We start from the raw sequence: 6453 nt of genomic DNA on the forward strand, positions 1-6453 counted from the left end.
AGAGCTCACAAGTTAGTTACACAAGAGATCTCTGCCTCCATAAATGAAGCTCACAGCCTACCAGGGGGATGTGACATAGAGGGAAAATTGAGATAAGTATGTAAGTGCATTAGAGATGAAAAGCGAGGTGACTTGGAAGGAAGAGATTTGTTTCTCCTGAACTTCCAACATTCATTCCCACCTGGGCTGAAGCCCCAAAGCCAGCTATGGACCGACCAACCAGTCACTTGGGTGGTCCAATTCTGCCAACAGGACCCTGTGTAGTTCTGAGGGAAAGAAGTTTGGGGAGAGAATCTGGGTAGCTCTGCAAACAAAGGCCAACTTTAGCAGAGGTTCCCTGAGAAGGATGGGTTGGAGGCTCAAGAGTTTCCTTATTTAAAACGTAGTTTACTCTTCTGTGTTTTCCCCTGATCAGTGTCATTCTGCTTTGCCAAATACTGGTGAGAGAGAGAGCAGCAGAATGGAATTACGTTATCTCCAGAGTTGCCTTTGGGTGCAGGTCAGTAACCCGCAGGGAGCTTATGTTTCTGGGTTCCTAAGAGATGATGGCAAGTGAGAGTCTGCTTTGAAGTAGCCAAAAGAGATTCCTAATACACCATGACAGGGGCAGCTAGGTGGTGCAGTGGAAAGAGCACCGGCCCTGGAGTCAGGAGGAGTTGAGCTCAAATCCAGCCTCAGACACATAACACTTACTAGCTGTGTGACCTTGAGCAAGTCACTTAACCCTGATCGCCTCACAAAAAAAAAAATTGACTAATACACCATAACAAGGCCCACCCCCTTTAGCTTCTGTCCCTTCCAATGAAGCCATTGCCCAGCAAAATCATGGCCCCCTTTGCTTGCAGCCTACGGTGATACATGCAAGTCCCCAGCTGCAAGAGGAGCAGCCATGGTCAGGAGTTGGTGGCCCACCTCTCCCTGCTCTGGGGTGGGGTCGTAGGTATGGGCTTTCCCCCAGGAAGGGAGTAACTTGATGCCACAGATTATTTCCAGGAGAAAGAGCTAAGGGGTCAGCCTCTGCCCCAGGTTCAGGAGCATGGTGTCCCAGGGAGAGATTGTCTAGCTCATTCTCTTACAACAACCTTGGGCCATTCTGTATTTGCACATCCACCCTGGGAGGTGGCTGCTATTATTGTCCCTATTTTATAGATGAAGCCTGAGGCTCAGAGGTATTAAATAATTTACAGCTGGTAAGACCTGAGTCAAGGTTAGAACCCATGCTTTTTTAAAAAAATTTTTTTAATTTAATATCAACAATCACTTCCATAAGCTTTTGAGTTTTAAATTTTTCTCCCTACCTCCTTCCCCTGGTCAGCACATAATCTGATATAAGCTATACACATACATTCCTATTAAACATTTTCCCATTAGTCATGTTGTAAGGAAGAATTAGAACTATAATAGGAGGAACCACCAGAAAGAGGAAACAAAACACAACAAAAGAAAAAAATAGCAAATAGTATGCTTTGATCTGCATTCAAACTCCATAGCTCTTTTCTTTGGATGTGGATAGCCTTTTCCATCATGAGGCTTTTGGAGATGTCTTAGATCCTTATATTGCTGAGAGGGGTTAAGTCTATCAAAGTCACCACTCAGTGTGGTTGTTACTGTGTACAACATTCTCCTGATTCTGCTCACTTCATTCAGCATCAAACCATACAAGTCTTTCTAGGTTTATCTTTAGTCTGCCTGTTCATCATTTCTTATAGCATAATAGTATTCCATTACATTCATATATCACATTCACAATTATTACTGTCTGTGTCTTTCCCTTTATCCTTCAACCCACCCTTTATGCTTTTCTTTCTCCTTTCTCCTTTTACCTCCTCACTAATGTTTTGCTTTTGACTACCACTTACCTCAGTCCCACCTCCCTTCTATTAACCCCCTCCCTTTTCTTTCCCCTTTTCCTTCCTACTGCCTATAGAGCATGTTAGATTTCTATGCCTGATTGTTATTCCTTTCTTGAGCCAAATCTGATGAGAGTAAGGTTGGAACAATGCTCATCTCCCTCCCTTCTTTCCCTCTGCTGTAATAGGATTTTGTGCCTTTTCCTGTGATGTAATTTACCCTTGTCTGCTGCCTCCTTTCCTTTTCTCTCAGTACATTTTTTTAGTTGGATCAGATTAATTCACTTACTTGGATCCATTTAACCCACTTGATTAGATTTTTTTCATCATTACATCAAAGTCAATTTATACCCATCCCCTTTATGTATACCCTTTAACATGGTGTAATAACAATACAGTTCTCAAGAGTTACAAGTGTCATCTTCCCTTGTAGGGATGTAAACAGTTTGCCCTTATTAATAACATGTTGTTTCTTTCTGTCCCATTTACCTTTTTATGTCTCTCTTGAGTCTTGTATTTGAAGATCAAATTTTCTGTTGAGCTCTCGTCTTTTTATCAGGAAGGTTTGGAAGTCCCCTATTTCTTTGAATATCCATCTCCTCCCCTGAAAGATCATGCTCATTTTCACTGGGTAGTTGATCCTTGGTTGTAATCCAAGCTCCTTTGCCTTACAGAATATCATATTCCATGCCCTACAGTCTTTTAATGTAGAAGCTGCAAGGTCCTGTGTAATCCTGACTGTGGTTCCATGATATTTAAATTGTTTCTTTCTGGCTGCTTGCAGTATTTTCTCTTTGACCTGGTAATTTTGGAATTTGGCTACTATATTCCTTGGTGTTTTAAATTTGGGATCTCTTTCAGGAGGTGATCAGTGGATTCTTTCTATGGCTGTTTTACCCTCTGGTTCTAGCACCTCAGGGCAGCTTTCCTTTATGATTTCCTGAAAAATACTTCTTTTTTTGTCATGATTTTCAGATAAACCAGTAATTATTAAATTGCCTGTCCTGGATCTGTTTTCCAGGTCAGTTGTTTTACCAGTGAGGTATTTTACGTTTTCATCTATTTTTTTCATTATTTGGTTTTTATTTGACTGATTCTTGCTCTTTCATAGAGTCATTAGCTTCCATTTGCTCAATTCTAATTTTTAACACATTGTTTTCTTCTATTAGATTTTGCACCTCCTTCCCCATTTGGCCAATTTTATTTTTTAGGGACTTGTTTTCTTCAGTGTACTTTTTTTCCAGTTGGCCATTGTATTTTTTAAGGACTTGTTTTCTACAGTTGATTTTTGTCCTTCCTTTTCCAAGCTATTGACTCTCTTGCATACCTCTCATTTTTTTCCCATTTTTTCTTCTACCTCCCTCATTTGACTTCTAAAATCCTTCTTGAGCTCTTCTAAGAAGACTTTTTGGGCTTCAAACCAGTTCATATTCCCTTTTGAGGTTCCAGATGTGGGTTTGTTGACAACGTTGTCCTCTTCAGAATTTCAGCCTTGATCTTCACTCATCCCATAATAAGAATCTATCGTATGTTTCTTTTTGCTCATGGTGTTTGCTTATTTCCTGGCCTTTAAAGATATTGAGGTCTCCTGCTGGGGAGCAGAGGGCACTGACCCGAGCTTCTTGTGTTGGGAGCCTAGGGCCTGGTCACTGGCTTTGTGTTCTGGGGCCTCCAGTACTGGCAGTTGGAGGCTGTAGGGTTCTGGCAGCTTACCTGGTGTTGGGCTGGAATCAGCAACACTGGAACTCTATGGGTAGGATTGGGTAGTGTGGCTCCTGGAGATTTAACTGCTCACCCAGGCCTCTCCTTCCTTTTGCTTTCTTCAGCTCCTTTCAGATGGATGTTGTAGGGTGTTTATCCACCTGGGGCCCCTTGGAGTGCTGCTTCTCTTAGTTTTGCTGAGGCATTGGAAGAGCCGGTTGCTGTAGAATGCTGAGGCACCCGGTGGTTTTCTGAGCTGGTTTCCACCAGTTCCCCCACCCTCAATGAGGCACTGGGGGGTCCAGGTGTTGGTGTTTGCCTGCTCCACCACCTGGGCTTCAATATCTCTTTCTGGTATGCTGAGGTGGGGCTTTCCACTAGCTTGCTGGGATGCCTTCCATTCTGTACTGCTCCACTTCCCCCAAGGCAAGAGGGGCTTTTCCAGTTAATTCCTCAAGCTACCTGGGCTACTGCACTGCTGTACCCCATCTTCTGGTTCAGCTGTTCAGGGTTTTTCCTGGGGTGATATTTTCTGGGCTTTCAGGGGTTAATAGGGGAGGGTAAGAGAGACTTGCCTCTTACTCTGCCATCTTGGCTCCCAGAAGGGAAGTCCAACTCATGCTTTTCTTAATCCAGGTCACCATCTTTATTTGGGTAAGTCCTTACTTATCTTACCTATACTTGTAGAAAGTGGGTTTTTTTTTTACACTTTATTCCATCTAACCCTTGTCCTTTCTAAGGGTGGAAAATGAAGTCTGGAGAGAGTTGAGAAAGCGGGGACTGCCTGAGCTGGAGATGCCATTCCAAAAAGCTCCTCCACTGCTTGGGTACCAGGCAGTTGGGAGAGGGGGCCGATAACATGTTAAGAACCCAACTCAAACCACCTTAAAGAAGAAACAACCTACCTGAGCCCAGGGTCACCCACTAAGTTCCCACAGTTTAAGGAGATAGCTCCAGTACTTCTCCACCAGAAGCCTTCAGCAGCTTCTGCCCAAGTGAGACACAATCCCAGAGGCCCTAATCTTGCTTTTTAGAGGCAGGTCCCTAATCAAGGAGTTTTCCTACCTCCCCCTGGCCGCAGGTAGCATCTACTGCACAGCAGACTCACTGGGAACTCTCAGTTGACCTCTCACAGGCATGGTGATGATAGCATCTCCCATTTATACAGCTATTTTTTTTTAAATTTCCTTTCTAATTCATTATCTCATTTTCTCCCTTATGAACAAATATAGCCAAGTCGTCCTATCCATCCTTGAATCCTGGTTGCCTATTGAGTGAAGTTCAGGCTTCATACATAACCTGGCACCATCCCACCTTTCAGCCTATCCCTGCCTCCAAAAACCAGAAGCTGAAGCCAAAATGGACTGCTTTGCTCCCTAATTCTTAGCACAGTCTGTATCCTACCACCTGTGAGCGTTGGTTTGGGAAATGCCCTGTCCAGACCTGGCAGGGTCATAGAATTTCTGAAACAGAGTCAGCTACTTAGAACCCCATGAATTAGACGGGGCATGGACTCAGAGTGGAAGTGACTTCCCCAAGGTCACAGAGCTAGAGTGTGCATTCAGGACTTCTGACCAGTGATCTCTCCATTATTTAAACCAAGTGCAACTTTTTCATATACTGGGTGGAATTTGAGCCCTGCTTTTAAAAGGAAAACGACTTGCTGCCTTAGAGTACTGTACTGGGAATAAGAAGACCTGGGTTCGCGTTTCAGCAGTGTGACCCCTGGTCGATTGCTTTTCATCTCCAGCTGTCGGGTTCCTCCTCTGAAACCAGGCCACAAAGGGCATAAGAGATACAGGACAATAGTGGGGATGGATAAGAATCAAGTGAGGACTTTTTTTTCCAAGATGGGGGTGACCCGGTCATGTTTGTAAGCAGTGGACAAGAGAATGAAAAAAAGTGGGAGGGAGGATGAGGGGGCGGGGACTGGGAGTTGTCGCAGGAGGTGGGACAAGCAGAGGGGTTCGCTCTGGCGAGGAGCAAGGCCACGTCATCCTGTGAAAGGGGTGGAGGAGGGGGGCGTGGCGGAAGACACCTCCAGTGATGGGAGAGAGGGAAGAACGGAGAAGCGGGGGCGCACAGCTAATAGCCTCGATTCTGCATTTAGATCTTCGATCTAGAGGTGCAAGGGAGCATCCTAGTCCAAGGTCCATCCTGGTTTTACAGATGAGGAAACTGAGGCCCAGGAAGGTTACGTGTTTTGTACAAGGTCTCACAAGAAACGAGAGCCAAGGATGGGATTTTATCCTAGGGCGTTTCCTCGTTTGAATCAGGAAGAAGACGAATTCAAATACGGCCACAGACCGTATTTGACGGCTGTGTGACCCTGGGCAAGTCACTTCACCCTGTTTACTCTCAGTTTCCTCATCTGTAAAATGAGCTGGAGAAGGAAGTGGCAAACCACTCCAGCGTCTGCCAAGAAAACCCCCCAAAAAGGTCACCAAGAGTCGGACACGACTGAACAATAACAACAATCGCCTTCCTCGTTTTTACAGATGAGGAAACTAAGGCCCAGACAAGATGAAGGGTTTATCTGAGGCCACGTATTTGGAACCCCAGGGTGCACCTGGGCCGACTTGTTTCTACTTTCCAGGGAGACTCTCGGCGGGCCCTGCCTCGTAACACATGGGGTGGGGCGCCTGCCTAGGAACCACGTGGGTGAAGCCGAGGCCCCGCCCCTGCTGCCGGTGCCGTCTTTGTATCCACCAATGGGCAACTGACCCGCCTGTCCCTTCCGCCGTCGCCATGGCGCCTCGGGCGCTTGGGCTATGATTGGCCAGGCTCGGAGGGGTGCGGCACGGCGGCGCTATGGCGTCACTGCCGTGCCACGTAGGCGTCCGGCGATTGGCAGGTAGCTGCCCTGGCATGGGCGGGCCTCGGCGCCTGGCCCCTCCCCTTC

The sequence above is a fragment of the Phascolarctos cinereus genome, unplaced genomic scaffold (assembly GCF_003287225.1).
Source record: "Phascolarctos cinereus isolate Bilbo 61053 unplaced genomic scaffold, phaCin_HiC Scaffold_4;HRSCAF=312, whole genome shotgun sequence".
Lineage (NCBI taxonomy): Eukaryota > Metazoa > Chordata > Mammalia > Diprotodontia > Phascolarctidae > Phascolarctos > Phascolarctos cinereus.